Source organism: Triticum aestivum, chromosome 3B (genome assembly GCF_018294505.1).
Source record: "Triticum aestivum cultivar Chinese Spring chromosome 3B, IWGSC CS RefSeq v2.1, whole genome shotgun sequence".
Taxonomy (NCBI): Eukaryota; Viridiplantae; Streptophyta; class Magnoliopsida; order Poales; family Poaceae; genus Triticum; species Triticum aestivum.
Genome location: NC_057801.1, coordinates 621281033 through 621298589, shown reverse-complemented (window position 1 = coordinate 621298589; position 17557 = coordinate 621281033). Strand labels below are relative to the sequence as shown.

Genomic DNA, 17557 nt, shown 5'->3' with positions numbered 1-17557 from the left:
TTGGGTTAGATGCATCTAACCCATCTAAAAAATCTAACCCACCCAAGAGGTGCTTATTTGGGTTAGTTCTTCTCCGGAGCACTAAAAAACACACATTTTTCTCTCGCTCTCCCCGCAGCAGATCCTTCCCCACTTCCTCAAAACTTCTTGTCCTCTTTCTCCTTCCCTCTCGCAACGTCCGTGAAGGCGCCTCGCCGTATCCGCGTTTCATCTAACCCTGTCATCCAAACATCTCTTTGGCTAGAGTTAATTCAGGGTTAGAATCTAACTCTAACCTCTAACTGAGTTAGAGTATCCAAACAGGACCAAAGTTTATGCACGGGCCACGAGCTGTTTGTTGAGCTTTCCTACGTGCACCGGGCGCCTCCCATCTCCCACCGAAGTTGAACCACCCTGCACCGGGCGGCTCTACCTCCACCGTCCTTTCCATGTAGTGAGAACGCGCGAGCGTGCATGCATCCCCACCACGGCACACTCGCTCCTCGCCGGTCACCACCTGCCCCCGGCCCGGCCCCGTCTTGCCACTCGAGTAAAACAAGAGAGTACCACCACGGCCTTGACTGCGTGACCATATCCAGTCCACACTCCAAGTCCAAGTCATCCCCCCAGTCCTCCTCGGCCTCTCCTCCTCATCCATCCGGGATCCGGCCGCGACCGGTTGGTGCAATGGGCTCCGGCACGCACCCCTACCCGGCCCCGTCCATCCCTCCTCGGCTACCTCTTTTGCTTCCTTATTTAAACCCCTACCAGCTGGTGCCAATTTCGTCCTCAGAGCACACGAACTCCTTCCTCACCAAGCCACCGGGCCAGAGAGAGCGAGCAAGCAGCTAGTATACCTCTGCTGCAAGTCCGCAATGTCGACTAGCTGCCGCGCTCCGGCCAACCGCTGCATCTGCAAGACGCCGTCGGGGAACCCGCTGCCGCGGCGGGGCCAGGTCAAGGAGAGCATCGCCAAGCACATCGTGGCGGCCGCCGTGGCCACGGCGTCGGTGCTCGTCTGCGACGCCGACGCGGGCGGCAAGAAAGGCGGGGCCAAGCCGCCCGCCCCGCCCGCCGGTGCCAAGAAGAAATGAGAAGCCGAATTGCTTGTCCGAGTGTCCGATAATTTATGGTATGCTTGCACACCACCTAGCTAGCGCGCTGGTTCATGTGCCAGCTCTACTACTTTTGTTAAGGTTTGTTCGTGTTCCTGTAGTGATCACCACCTTGACGTGACGTCTATCGCTGTCTCGTGCGTGCATGCAAGGATAACTTTCACTCCTCACGGCACTTGTCTTGTTGTTCTGCTATGTTTTGTTCTCGTTGTTCCGTCGTCAGGGATGTACGTACTAGGGAGAGGTCGGCAAGTATTATCGCCTGATCTTGTTATATGTAATGTGTGTGTACGGCATATACAGTGTTTTGGTGGTTCCCCTGATCTCCCTAATCAAAACATGCATGCATGATCTTGCTGTTTGGGGTTAATTTGTCAGCTATCGACGCCATGGCACATCACATAGGAAGTTATAGTGTCTACTTGCGACAGGCTGCTGTTACTACTTATGTAAAGAAGTTATCCATGCCAACACATAAAGAACTTGGGGAAAGGTATGGGGGTTGTTAAGAAAGATCTCGTGAATGGTACGGGAGTATAAAACATGAATGACCGACGTGTTGACGAAAAGTAGGAACGATGCGTTGGCGCTCAAGCTTATACGTTTAGAATTAGCTCCCGGTCCACATGTGTTTCAACATAATTTATATATCTTCCGATCTGAATATTTACAAGCCAGAACAAGATCTCACCCCCTGACCGAAAGTAATACTAGTACCTCGAAGCGAGCCACCGGGACACGCCATCGATCAATCATATCGCTGGAAAGCCTGGAATCACCTGTGTGCTCTCGGTGACTACTGACAGCGGCCGATGTACTCACTTGTCAAAAGTGTACTCGACAAAAGTTGAACCAGGGAGAAGGCATCTGCCACTCTGCCTAGGACTTAAGTTACAGTTTGTGGATATGCTGCTACTCGTTTTGCTCGTAGGAGTATGGGCTTTGGACGAGAGTCACGAGACGATCTTGAGGCAGCAAGCTGCGAAGATGTTGCATTCTAAACTTGTCGACATCTCAGTAATCCCTTGTTCTTCAATACGCCACACTAACGTATCCCATCATGCTCTTACATAAAATGTCGGCTAGAATTGCTGGTTGGAGAGGAAAACTTCTTTCCTCTGAAGCTAAGCTGGTGTTGATCAAATCTTGTCTAGCTTTTTTTTTTGTCAAGATAGTGCCAAGACCATCAGAAATTAAAATTGCATCCATGTCCGTAGACCATCAAATCTTGTCTAGACTGTTTGCCTATCTATATATTATCCCTTTTTAAGTTCCCTAAATAAGTTTTAAATTTACTTATTTTCAAAACAAAGGCAAAAGTTTTGTCTCATTTATTAATTAAGAAGAAGAGAGTTGCCGATTAGTACACAGAAAACCGGATGAAAACTGTGATGGGCTTTAAATTTGGTCAAAACTCAAACAGCTAATTGTTTTGGTGTGAACCTGATGGGGATAAAAGAAATCCACTTGGCAAATTTGTCATCATTGTGCATGAGAAAAGAATATGGTGGGGTGGTGTGGTGGGTGCTTCCAATCTGCAGGCTCTGAATGTTTGTCTTCTAGGTTCTTGGATAAAAAGGTTCACTTCATTAGGGTTGCTTTCAAGATACCCTTTCCTTCAATGAGTGTGATTGTGAGGGCCTATTCGCAAAAATGAACTAAAAAAAATAAAATTGTGAGAGCCAAGAGTGGGATGTGACTCTAATCCCACTCACTACATAGCAAATACTAACAGCGTCTCCAGCCCCCAACAGCCCCCCCCCCCCCCCGGGCATTTTTTTACGCCGGCGGTCGAAAATCGGCTCAGTCGCACCCCACAAGCCTGTTTTTCGTCGATTTGGGCCGAAACCGGCGCCGGCAGACTCAGGCCAAACCCGGCGTGCTGGGGGGCGCCGGGGACGTGTTTTTGGCGCAAACGGGGATGGGCCCGCCGAGTCACCGAGACGCCGCTTCGTCGTCCTCATCTGCTCGGTTCCTGCGGGAATCAATGCCAAGGCTGCCGCTCTGCAGCGCCTGTCAGCCTCCATTGATGCCTCACGGGCGGCGCAGTGAAGGCGCCACCGACGCGCGTTCCGCCCGCTCCCGCCACGCGTCGCCTAGCATGCAGGCTCTCGCCGCCCCACTGCGGCTATAAAAGCCGATCTCCCCGCCGGACAGATGCCACACATCGCCTCGCATCACCACACAAAGCAACACACTCCTTCCTTCCCGCCGACAAGCAATGGATAAGAGGTACCCAGGCGACGGCGCGGCGGCGAACGGCTTCGGCCGCTGCCATCTCCAAGAGCCGGAGGCGCGCCTCCTCTACGAGGCCGACTATCCGGCGCCCCCATACATGCGTGTGTCGGGGTCGTGAAAGTTGAGCGCCGACGGCGTCCCGGTACCACCGATGCCTGAAGGGGCTGCACGGCCGGCCGAGAACGCCCGCATCCACTCGTCGTTGACGGAGGCGCGGCGGAACGAGCCGAGGTACACCGCCGACAGCCATACGCTGTGGACGATATACTTCAAGTGCCGCCGCGAAGACCAGATCGCCTCCGCCAGCGGCATCATCCCCCACAGATGCCTCAACGCCGATGGGCGGCGCGAGTGGTGGGGCGGCCGCACCCTCGAGGCCGTCCTCGACCACATCGAGGTCAGCAACACGCCGCGCCTCGAGTACCCGACGCGGCCGTCCTTTTCTTGCCGCTGTGGCGGCTCCTGGACGCCGTGGCGAATGGAGCCGGGGACGTCCTCCTCGTCGGGCTCCGGCTCGCTCTCCTTCGGCTCGCCGGCGCTCCGCCCCGCTAAGCCAGAGCCGGAAGAGACGCCGCTTTGACGCCGCACCCACAGCAGCGCCCTCGTCAACAACGAGGGTGCCCGACCCTCCCCGCTCCCTCCGCCTGGTCCGGCAAAATCCCGAGCCGAGGCTGCTCCCCATGAACTCGGAGCATGCGGACGTGGTGGCCCCCGACGACGAAGCCACCGTCAAGTGGGTGAGGGAGGACTACATCCGCGAGCAGGTGCTCCGCCAGCACCAAGCATACGCGGAGCTCTAGGCCTGGTGCCGCGGACGCGAGGAGGGTGGCGTCACCGTCCTCGACGGCGACGAGGAGGACGACGTCGTCTCGTCCAACCCCCCACCGCGCGTTGATGTCTACTACACAACCTTCTTCTTGTAGACGTTGTTGGGCCTGCAAGTGCACAGGTTGAAGGAAATATGCCCTAGAGGCAATAATAAAGTTATTATTTATTTCCTCATATCATGATAAATGTTTATTATTCATGCTAGAATTGTATTAACCGGAAACATGATACATGTGTGAATACATAGACAAACATATAGTCACTAGTATGCCTCTACTTGACTAGCTCATTAATCAAAGATGGTTATGTTTCCTAACCATAGACATGTGTTGTCATTTGATTAACGGGATCACATCATTAGGAGAATGATGTGATTGACATGACCCATTCCGTTAGCCTAGCACTTGATCGTTTAGTATATTGCTATTGCTTTCTTCATGACTTATACATGTTCCTATAACTATGAGATTATGCAACTCCCGTTTACCGGAGGAACACTTTGGGTACTACCAAACGTCACAACGTAACTGGGTGATTATAAAGGAGTACTATAGGTGTCTCTGAAGGTACATGTTGAGTTGGCGTATTTCGAGATTAGGTTTTGTCACTCCAATTGTCGGAGAGGTATCTCTGGGCCCTCTCGATAATGCATATCACAATAAGCCTTGCAAGCAATGTGACCAATGAGTTGGTTACGGGATGAGGCATTATGTAACGAGTAAAGAGACTTACCGGTAACGAGATTGAACTAGGTATTGGATACCGACGATCAAATCTCGGGCAAGTAACATACCGATGACAAAGGGAACAACGTATGTTGTTATGCGGTTTGACCGATAAAGATCTTCGTAGAATATGTAGGAACCAATATGGGCATCCAGGTTCCGCTATTGGTTATTGACCGAGAATAGTTCTAGGTCATGTCTACATAGTTCTCGAACCCGTAGGGTCCGCACGCTTAACGTTACGATGACAGTTTTATTATGAGTTTATAAGTTTTGATGTACTGAAGTTTGTTCGGAGTCCCAGATATGATCACGGACATGACGAGGAGTCTCGAAATGGTCGAGACATAAAGATTGATATATTGGACGACTATATTCGGACACCGGAAGTGTTCCGGACGTTTTCGGAGAAAACCGGAGTGCCGGAGGGTTACCGGACCCCCCCCCCCCCGAGAGATAATGGGCCACATGGGCCTTGGTGGAAAGAGAGAGGGGCAGCCAGGGTGGGCCGCGCGCCCCCTCTCCCTCTGGTCCGAATTGGACTAGGAGGGGGGGCGGCGCCCCCCTCTTTCCTTCCCCCTCTCCCCCTTCCTTCCCCCTCCTAGTAGGAGTAGGAAAGGGGGAGTCCTACTCCTACTAGGAGGAGGACTCCTCCTCCTTGGCGCGCCCACAAGGGCCGGCCGGCCTCCCCCCTCCCTCCTTTATATACGGGGGCAGGGGGCACCCCAAGACACACAAGTTGATCTACGGATCGTTCCTTAGCCGTGTGCGGTGCCCCCCTCCACCATATTCCACCTCGGTCATATCGTCGCGGAGTTTAGGCGAAGCCCTGCGCCGGTAGAACATCATCATCGTCACCACGCCGTCGTGCTGACGGAACTCATCCCCGAAGCTTTGCTGGATCAGAGCCCGCGGATCGTCATCGAGCTGAACGTGTGCTGAACTCGGAGGTGTCGTACGTTCGGTGATTGGATCGGTCGGATCGTGAAGACGTATGACTACATCAACCGCGTTGTGTTAACGCTTCCGTTTGCGGTCTACGAGGGTACGTGGACATCACTCTCCCCTCTCGTTGCTATGCCATCACCATGATCTTGCGTGTGCATAGGAAATTTTTTGAAATTACTACGTTCCCCAACAGTGGTATCAGAGCCTAGGTTTTATGCGTTGATGTTATATGCACGAGTAGAACACAAGTGAGTTGTGGGCGATACAAGTCATACTTCTTACCAGCATGTCATACTTTGGTTCGGCGGTATTGTGAGATGAAGCGGTCCGGACCGACATTACGCGTACGCTTACGCGAGACTGGTTTCACCGTTACGAGCACTTGTGCTTAAAGGTGGCTGGCGGGTGTCTATCTCTCTCACTTTAGCTGAATCGAGTGTGGCTACATCCGGTCCTTGCGAAGGTTAAAACAGCACTAACTTGATGAACTATCGTTGTGGTTTTGATGCGTAGGTAAGAACGGTTCTTGCTAAGCCCATAGCAGCCACGTAAAATTTGCAACAACAAAGTAGAGGACGTCTAACTTGTTTTTGCAGGGCATGTTGTGATGTGATATGGTCAAGACGTGATGCTATATTTTATTGTATGAGATGATCATGTTTTGTAACCGAAGTTATCGGCAACTGGCAGGAGTCATATGGTTGTCGCTTTATTGTATGAAATGCAAACGCCCTGTAATTGCTTTACTTTATCACTAAGCGGTAGCGATAGTCGTAGAAGCAATAGATGGCGTAACGACAACGATGCTACGATGGAGATCAAGGTGTCGCGCTGGTGACGATGGTGATCACGACGGTGCTTCGAAGATGGAGATCATAAGCACAAGATGATGATGGCCATATCATATCACTTATATTGATTGCATGTGATGTTTATCCTTTATGCATCTTATCTTGCTTTGATTGACGGTAGCATTTTAAGATGATCTCTCACTAATTATCAAGAAGTGTTCTCCCTGAGTATGCACCGTTGCGAAAGTTCTTCGTGCTGAGACACCACGTGATGATCGGGTGTGATAGGCTCTACGTTCAAATACAACGGGTGCAAAACAGTTGCACACGCGGAATACTCAGGTTAAACTTGACGAGCCTAGCATATACAGATATGGCCTCGGAACACGGAGACCGAAAGGTCGAGCGTGAATCATATAGTAGATATGATCAACATAGTGATGTTCACCATTGAAACTACTCCATCTCACGTGATAATCGGACATGGTTTAGTTGATTTGGATCACGTGATCACTTAGATGACTAGAGAGATGTCTGTCTAAGTGGGAGTTCTTAAGTAATATGATTAATTGAACTTAAATTTATCATGAACTTAGTACCTGATAGTATTTTGCTTATCTATGTTTGTTGTAGATAGATGGCTCGTGCTGTTGTTCCGTTGAATTTTAATGCGTTCCTTGAGAAAGCAAAGTTGAAAGATGATGGTAGCAATTACACGGACTGGGTCCGTAACCTGAGGATTATCCTCATTGCTGCACAGAAGAATTATGTCCTGGAAGCACCGCTGGGTGCCAGGCCTGCTGCTGATGCAACTGACGACGTTAAGAACGTCTGGCAGAGCAAAGCTGATGACTACTCGATAGTTCAGTGTGCCATGCTTTACGGCTTAGAACCGGGTCTTCAACGACGTTTTGGACGTCATGGAGCATATGAGATGTTCCAGGAGTTGAAGTTAATATTTCAAGCAAATGCCCGGATTGAGAGATATGAAGTCTCCAATAAGTTCTATAGCTGCAAGATGGAGGAGAATAGTTCTGCCAGTGAACACATACTCAAAATGTCTGGGTATAATAATAACTTGATTCAACTAGGAGTTAATCTTCCTGATGATAGTGTCATTGACAGAATTCTCCAATCACTGCCACCAAGCTACAAGAGCTTCGTGATGAACTATAATATGCAAGGGATGGACAAGACTATTCCCGAGCTCTTTGCAATGCTAAAAGCCACGGAGGTAGAAATCAAGAAGGAGCATCAAGTGTTGATGGTTAACAAGACCACCAGTTTCAAGAAAAAGGGCAAAGGGAAGAAGAAGGGGAACTTCAAGAAAAACAGCAAACAAGTTGCTGCTCAAGAGAAGAAACCCAAGTCTAGACCAAAGCCTGAAACTGAGTGCTTCTATTGCAAGCAGACTGGACACTAGAAGCGGAACTGCCCCAAGTATTTGGCGGATAAGAAGGATGGCAAAGTAAACAAAGGTATATGTGATATACATGTTATTGATGTGTACCTTACTAATGCTCGCAGTAGTACCTGGGTATTTGATACTGGTTCTGTTGCTAATATTTGCAACTCAAAACAGGGACTACGGATTAAGCGAAGATTGGCTAAGGACGAGGTGATGATGCGCGTGGGAAATGGTTCCAAAGTTGATGTGATCGGGGTCGGCATGCTACCTCTACATCTACCATCGGGATTAGTTTTAGACCTAAATAATTGTTATTTGGTGCCAGTGTTAAGCATGAACATTATATCTGGATCTTGTCTGATGCGAGACGGTTATTCATTTAAATCAGAAAATAATGGTTGTTCTATTTATATGAGTAATATCTTTTATGGTCATGCACCCTTGAAGAGTGGTCTATTTTTATTGAATGTCGATAGTAGTGATACACATATTCATAGTGTTGAAACCAAAAGATACAGAGTTGATAATGATAGTGCAACTTATTTGTGGCACTGCCGTTTAGGTCATATCGGTATAAAGCGCATGAAGAAACTCCATACTGATGGGCTTTTGGAATCACTTGATTATGAATCACTTGGTACTTGCGAACCATGCCTTATGGGAAAAATGACTAAAACGCTGTTCTCCGGAACTATGGAGCGAGCAACTAATTTGTTGGAAATCATACATACTGATGTTTGTGGTCCAATGAATGTTGAGGCTCGCGGCGGGTATCGTTATTTTCTCACCTTCACAGATGACTTGAGCAGATATGGGTATATCTACTTGATGAAACACAAGTCTAAAACATTTGAAAAGTTCAAAGAATTTTAGAGTGAAGTGGAAAATCATCGTAACAAGAAAATAAAGTTTCTACGATCTGATCGTGGAGGAGAATATTTGAGTTATCAGTTTGGTTTACATTTGAAACAATGCGAAATAGTTTCGCAACTCACGCCACCCGGAACACCACAACGAAATGGTGTGTCCGAACGTCGTAATCGTACTTTACTAGATATGGTGTGATCTATGATGTCTCTTACTGATTTACCGCTATCGTTTTGGGGTTATGCTTTAGAGACGGCCGCATTCACGTTAAATAGGGCACCATCAAAATCCGTTGAGACGACGCCTTATGAACTGTGGTTTGGCAAGAAACCAAAGTTGTCGTTTCTTAAAGTTTGGGGCTGCGATGCTTATGTGAAGAAACTTCAACCAGATAAGCTCGAACCTAAATCAGAGAAATGTGTCTTCATAGGATACCAAAAAGAGACCATTGGGTACACCTTCTATCACGGATCTGAGGGCAAGATTTTTGTTGCTAAAGTCGGATCCTTTCTAGAGAAGGAGTTTCTCTCGAAAGAAGTGAGTGGGAGGAAAGTAGAACTTGATGAGATAACTGTATCTACTCCCTTGTTGGAAAGTAGTTCATCACAAGAACCGGTTCCTGTGACAACTACACCAATTAGTGAGGAAGCTAATGATATTGATCATGAAACTTTAGATCAAGTTTCTACTGAACCTCGTAGGTCTACCAGAGTAAGATCCACACCAGAGTGGTACGGTAATCCTATTTTGGAAGTCATGTTACTTGACCATGATGAACCTACAAACTATGAGGAAGCGATGATGAGCCCAGATTCCGCAAAATGGCTAGAGGCCATGAAATCTGAGATGGGATCCATGTATGAGAACAAAGTATGGACTTTGGTTGACTTGCCCGATGATCGGCAAGCCATTGAAAATAAATGGATCTTTAAGAAGAAGACTGACGCTGATGGTAATGTAACTGTCTATAAAGCTCGACTTGTTGCGAAAGGTTTTCGACAAGTTCAAGGGGTTGACTACGATGAGACTTTCTCATCCGTAGCGATGCTTAAGTCTGTCCGAATCATGTTAGCTATTGCTGCATTTCATGATTATGAAATCTGGCAAATGGACCAATGAACCAATCATTTCCGATCTAGGTGTCATACCTAGTGCATCGGGACCAATGAAGATCTTCTGTGACAATACTGGTGCAATTGCTTTGGCAAAGGAATCCAGATTTCACAAGAGGACCAAGCACATCAAGAGACGCTTCAATTCCATCCGGGACCAAGTCCAAGTGGGAGACATAGAAATTTGCAAGATACATACGGATCTGAATGTTGCAGACCCATTGACTAAGCCTCTCTCACGAGCAAAACATGATCAACACCAAGACTCCATGGGTGTTAGAATCATTACTATGTAATCTAGATTATTGACTACATCCGCGAGCAGGTGCTCCGCCAGCACCAAGCATACGCGGAGCTCCAGGCCTGGTGCCGCGGATGCGAGGAGGGTGGTGTCACCGTCCTCGACGGCGACGAGGAGGACGATGTCGTCTCGTCCAACCCCCCACCGCGCGTTGATGTCTACTACACAACCTTCTTCTTGTAGACGTTGTTGGTCCTGCAAGTGCACAGGTTGAAGGAAATATGCCCTAGAGGCAATAATAAAGTTATTATTTATTTCCTCATATCATGATAAATGTTTATTATTCATGCTAGAATTGTATTAACCGGAAACATGATACATGTGTGAATACATAGACAAACATATAGTCACTAGTATGCCTCTACTTGACTAGCTCATTAATCAAAGATGGTTATGTTTCCTAACCATAGACATGTGTTGTCATTTGATTAACGGGATCACATCATTAGGAGAATGATGTGATTGACATGACCCATTCCGTTAGCCTAGCACTTGATCGTTTAGTATATTGTTATTGCTTTCTTCATGACTTACACATGTTCCTATAACTATGAGATTATGCAACTCCCGTTTACCGGAGGAACACTTTGGGTACTACCAAACGTCACAACGTAACTGGGTGATTATAAAGGAGTACTACAGGTGTCTCCGAAGGTACATGTTGAGTTGGCGTATTTCGAGATTAGGTTTTGTCACTCCGATTGTCGGAGAGGTATCTCTGGGCCCTCTCGGTAATGCACATCACAATAAGCCTTGCAAGCAATGTGACCAATGAGTTGGTTACGGGATGAGGCATTACGTAACGAGTAAAGAGAGTTACCAGTAATGAGATTGAACTAGGTATTGGATACCGACGATCAAATCTCGGGCAAGTAACATACCGATGACAAAGGGAACAACGTATGTTGTTATGCGGTTTGACCGATAAAGATCTTCGTAGAATATGTAGGAACCAATATGGGCATCCAGGTTCCGCTATTGGTTATTGACCGAGAATGGTTCTAGGTCGTGTCTACATAGTTCTCGAACCCGTAGTGTCCGCACGCTTAACGTTACGATGACAGTTTCATTATGAGTTCATAAGTTTTGATGTACCGAAGTTTGTTCGGAGTCCCAGATGTGATCACGGACATGACGAGGAGTCTCGAAATGGTCGAGACATAAAGATTGATATATTGGACGACTATATTCGGACACCGGAAGTGTTCCGGACGTTTTCGGAGAAAACTGGAGTGTCGGAGGGTTACCGGAACCCCCCCCCCCCGGGAGAGATAATGGGCAACATGGTCCTTGGTGGAAAGACAGAGGGGCAGCCAGGGTGGGCCGCGCGCCCCCTCTCCCTCTGGTCCGAATTGGAGTAGGAGGGGGGGCGGCGCCCCCCTCTTTCCTTCCCCCTCTCCCCCTTCCTTCCCCCTCCTAGTAGGAGTAGGAAAGGGGGAGTCCTACTCCTACTAGGAGGAGGACTCCTCCTCCTTGGCGCGCCCACAAGGGCCGGCCGGCCTCCCCCCTCCCTCCTTTATATACGGGGGCAGGGGGCACCCCAAGACACACAAGTTGATCTACGGATCGTTCCTTAGCCGTGTGCGGTGCCCCCTCCACCATATTCCACCTCGGTCATATCGTCGCGGAGTTTAGGCGAAGCCCTGCGCCGGTAGAACATCATCATCGTCACCACGCCGTCGTGCTGACGGAACTCATCCCCGAAGCTTTGCTGGATCAGAGCCCGGGGATCATCATCGAGCTGAACGTGTGCTAAACTCAGAGGTGCCGTACGTTCGGTGCTTGGATCGGTCGGATCGTGAACACGTACGACTACATCAACCGCGTTGTGTTAACTCTTCCATTTGCGGTCTACGAGGGTACATGGACATCACTCTCCCCTCTCATTGCTATGCCATCACCATGATCTTGCGTGTGCGTAGGAATTTTTTTGAAATTACTACGTTCCCCAACACAGGTTTGTAGGACAGTAGCAAATTTCCCTCAAGTGGATGACCTAAGGTTTATCAATCCATAGGAGGCGTAGGATGAAGATGGTCTCTCTGAAGCAACCCTGCAACCAAATAATAAAGAGTCTCTTGTGTCCCCAACACACCCAATACAATGGTAAATTGTATAGGTGCACTAGTTCGGCGAAGAGATGGTGATACAAGTGCAATATGGATGGTAGATAAAGGTATTTTTAATCTGAAATTATAAAAACAGCAAGGTAACTAATGATAAAAGTGAGCGTAAACGGTATTGCAATGGTAGGAAACAAGGCCCAGGGTTCATACTTTCACTAGTGCAAGTTCTCTCAACAATAATAACATAGATAGATCATATAACAATCCCTCAACATGCAACAAAGAGTCACTCCAAAGCCACTAATAGCGGAGAACAAACGAAGAGATTATGGTAGGGTACGAAACCACCTCAAAGTTATTCTTTCGGATCAATCTATTCAAGAGTTCGTACTAGAATAACACCTTAAGACACAAATCAACCAAAACCCTAATGTCACCTAGATACTCCATTGTCACCTCAAGTATCCGTGGGCATGATTATACGATATGCATCACACAATCTCAGAGTCATCTATTCAACCAACACAAAGTACTTCAAAGAGTGCCCCAAAGTTTCTACCGGAGAGTCAAGACGAAAACGTGTGCCAACCCCTATGCATAGATTCCCAAGGTCACAGAATCCAGAAGTTGATCACCAAAACATACATCAAGTAGATCACGTGAATATCCCATTGTCACCACAGATAAGCACGACAAGACATACATCAAGTGTTCTCAAATCCTTAAACACTCAATCCGATAAGATAACTTCAAAGGGAAAACTCAATCCATTACAAGAGAGTAGAGGGGGAGAAAGATCATAAGATCCAATTATAATAGCAAAGCTCGCGATACATCAAGATCATGCCAAATCAAGAACACGAGAGAGAGAGAGAGAGAGAGAGAGAGAGAGAGAGATCAAACACATAGCTACTGGTACATACCCTCAGCCCCGAGGGTGAACTACTCCCTCCTCGTCATGGAGAGCGCCGGGATGATGAAGATGGCCACCGGTGAGGGATCCCCCCCTCCGGTAGGGTGCCGGAACAGGGTCCCGATTTACTTTTGGTGGCTATAGAGGCTTGCAGCGGTGGAACTCCCGATCTATCTTCTCCGTCGATGTTTTTAGGGTATATGGGATTATATAGGTGAAGGAAGTCGGTTGGGGGTGCTCGAGGGACCAAGGAGACAGAGGGCGCGCCCAGTGGGGGCGCGCCCTCCTATCTCCTAGCCTCCTCGAGGCTCTTCTGGCGTGAAATCCAAGTCTCCCGGATCATATTCTTCCCAAAAATCACGCTCCCGAAGGTTTCATTCCATTTGGACTCCGTTTGATATTCCTTTTCTTCGAAACACTGAAATAGGCAATAAAACAGCAATATGGGCTGGGCCTCCGGTTAATAGGTTAGTCCCAAAAATGATATAAAAGTGTAAAGTAAAGCCCATAAACATCCAAAACGGGTAATATAATAGCATGGAACAATAAAAAATTAGAGATGCGTTGGAGACGTATCAAGCATCCCCAAGCTTAATTCCTGCTCGTCCTCGAGGAGGTAAATGATAAAAACAAAATTTTTGGTGTGGAATGCTACCTAGCATAATTCTCAATGTATTTCTCTTTATTCTGGCATGAATGTTCAGATCCAAATGATTCAAAAAAAAGTTCATATTGACATAAGAAATAGTTATACTTCAAGCATACTAATAAAAGTAATCATGTCTTCTCAAAATAACATGGCTAAAGAAAGTTCATCCCTACAAAATCATATAGTTAGGTTGTGCTTCATTTTCGTCACACAAAAATGTTCCCAAAATTCTACACCCCCGATGACAAGCCAAGCAATTGTTTCGTACTTAAATAATGTCAAACTTTTTCAACTTTCACGCAATACATGAGCGTGGGCCATGGATATAGCACTATGGGTGGAATAGAATAATGATGGAAATTGTGTGGAGAAGACAAAAAAGGAGAAAGTCTCACATTGACGAGGATAATCAACGGGCTATGGAGATGCCCATCAATTGATGTCAACATAAGGAGTGGGGATTGTGATGGAGTCACGTACCTAGGGTAGGGTCACAGACCTGATCTAAGTACCCTGCCCAAGGACACTCTTAGAAGAGGTCACCTTCCAGTCGACCAACGAGGGACTCACTCGACTGACTTGAAGGACTCGACCACGAAGACTCACTCGACCACCAGAAGGTCAAGAGGCACTCTGCACTGCAACGGCTTGTAATTAAGTAGACTTTATGATAGTAAAGACACTTTATGTGGGGCGTTACCTGTAACGCCCCGGACTTAATACACCTTAAACCCTTCATTACGTGGGCTGGCTGGGGTCCTGGCGCACTCTATATAAGCCACCCCCCTCCACAGGCTGAAGGGTTCGGACCTTGTAATCCATATACACATAATCCACTCGACCGCCTCCGGGCTCCGAGACGTAGGGCTTTTACTTCCTCCGAGAAGGGCCTGAACTCGTACATCTCTTGTGCTTACAACCTCTCCATAGCTAGGACCTTGCCTCTCCATACCTACCCCCCACTCTACTGTCAGACTTAGAACCACGACAGTTGGCGCCCACCGTGGGGCTGGTGTTTTAGCGATTTTGTGGAGAAGTTGCGATTCTTCCGAGTACTTTCATCATGATGGCTGCTGGAGTTTTGGTGTAGGGTCGAGAGATCCGTCTCGGTGCTCTCACCTTCGTCGCCGACGACTCCGCCTGGCTCCAGGAGGCTCCACTCGACGTCGATGCGCTCCCCGTCCGCGGTGCGACGCATTTTCGCGCATGTGTCCGCGGCGTTCTGCTGCGGCAACCGTCGACCCCGTATCGGTCGACTCCCCCGTCGGCCACCCTCCCGGTCTCCCGCCAGCGTAAGCGCTCGGGCCGGTCGAGGCTTCAGCGGTGGGTGAGGCACGCGGTGGCTCGCCAGACGGCCACCACCCAAGTTGCGGCAATCGAGCCCGACGAATCTCTCTACGGCCTGTTCGATCTGTCGACTGGCTCCGTAGAGACTGCATCCGAGTGCGATAGCAGTGATCCAGCGGCGGAAATCCTGATGGTCGACGGGCCCCGCAGTCCCCCTGGCTTCGCCCGTGATGGTGGGGCAGGCGACGGAGGCGACCCCGCACGAGACCACGAAGAGTACCAGCCCGAGCCACTTGACTCTCTGCAAAGAGAGCAACTTCGCCGCAGGAACGTGGATGCCCTGCGTACTCCCATCGCAGGAGAAACCCCCGAGGCTCGCGCCTTGGAGGAGGCGCGTTTGGCCAATTTGGCCGAACGCACTCGACTGGAGAATCTTCAGCGAGCACTCGATGAGCGCGCGCGGCAACGAGTTCCCGACACCAGTCGACGTCAACTCTTCCCGCCGACTCACGTATATCGAACCCCAGTCCAGAACTTAGCAGCTGCGACCCGTATTGCAGAATCCATCCAGCCCTCTCAGTCGGAAGCTGGCAGAGGCTTGATGCAGATCAGAGATCTGCTCCGGGCAGCAGGCGATCAGAATTCGGCCGTATCGCAGTCGCGCAACAGAATTCACAGTCGATCCATCGCTGCGAATACTGTTCAGTCGGCTCACAGCCCCAGATCGCCTCCGCGGCGTGAAGGGCGCGAGAATCGGCGAGACCAATATGGAGACCGACACGACCGAGATGATAGGCGTCGAGTGCCCAATTCCCCTCCGAGGGGTGGGTCTTACGCTCCTCGGCAGCAAGATGACAGGCGTCCGCTCGAGTGCGGGGCGAAGAGTTCCAGTCGACCCTAGAGAACCAGGCTTCAACGCGCGATCCATTATCGTGCAAGGCTTGGTCGACCGGAACAGAGCCCATCGAGGTGGACTCGACAGAGATGCGCCCACGAGCAGTCGAGTGCATGTTTCTGGTCCTGAATGTTTCAGCAGAGCTATCAGAGCCGCAGTGATCCCTCCCAATTTCAGGTTGGCAACAGGAGTCAGCAAGTTCACTGGTGAGTCTAAGCCTGAAACTTGGCTTGAGGACTATCGAGTGGCGGTTCAGATTGGTGGTGGGAACGACGAGGTGGCCATGAAGCATTTGCCCCTCATGCTGGAAGGTTCTGCCAGGGCATGGTTGACTCAATTACCTCCTAGCAGCATTTACACTTGGGAAGATCTGTCCCGAGTGTTCATCAGAACGTTTGAAGGAACTTGCAAGCGACCGGCTGGATTGACGGAGCTGCAAGTCTGCGTGCAGAAGACCAATGAGACCCTTAGGGAGTATATTCAGAGATGGATCACTTTGCACCATACTGTGGAGAATGTGTCTGATCATCAGGCAGTCTGCGCCTTTAAGGATGGTGTCAAGAACAGAGAATTGAGTTTGAAATTTGGTCGAACCGGTGACATGACCTTGAGTCGGATGATGGAGATTGCTACCAAGTACGCCAACGGCGAAGAAGAAGACCGACTCCGAAGCGGCAAGCACAAGCCGAGTCAGTCGGAAAAGGGAAACACCAGTCGGAAACAGAAGCGGAAGGCTGAACCGGCAGCTCCTGGAGAGGCTCTGGCCGTGACTCAGGGAAAGTTTAAAGGGAAACCAAAAGGATCCTGGAACCCTAAGAAGGTAAAGGATAAAGAAGGGAACGACGTGATGGATATGCCGTGTCACATCCACACGAAGAAAGACGAAGAGGGGAATATCATTTACCCGAAGCATACCACTCGCCAATGTCGACTCCTGATCCAGCAGTTTCAGGGAAAACAGTCTAAAGACAAGGAGAAGGAGTCGGACAAGGCCGAAGACAAGGAGGACAGTGAGGAAGGATATCCGCATATCAACTCCACTCTGATGATCTTTGCAGATGTGGAAAGCAAGAGTCGATTGAAAGTTATTAACCGTGAGGTGAACATGGTTGCCCCAGCAAAAGCAAATTATCTGAGATGGTCCCAAACACCCATCACATTCGACCAATCTGATCACCCGACTCATATTGCCACCCCTGGGAGGCAAGCTTTGGTGGTCGATCCAGTTGTCGAAGGCACTCGACTGACAAAAGTGCTGATGGACGGTGGTAGTGGGCTGAATTTGTTGTATGCAGACACACTGAAAGGAATGGGCATTCCGATGTCCCGACTGAGCACCAGTAACATGAGCTTTCATGGAGTTATACCAGGGAAGAAAGCCGAGTCACTCGGCCAAATAGCTCTGGACGTGGTGTTTGGTGATTCGAAACATTTT

General features: G+C 49.0%; 1 long non-coding RNA gene across 1 annotated transcript; it reads left to right on the top strand.

The window, feature by feature from the left end:
- The first annotated feature begins 491 nt into the window (after positions 1 to 491).
- Positions 492 to 1412, top strand: LOC123065882 (uncharacterized). Its single transcript, XR_006431157.1, has 2 exons — positions 492 to 1111; positions 1196 to 1412. It is a non-coding gene; the product is annotated as an uncharacterized lncRNA (long non-coding RNA).
- The last annotated feature ends 16145 nt before the right edge of the window (positions 1413 to 17557 follow it).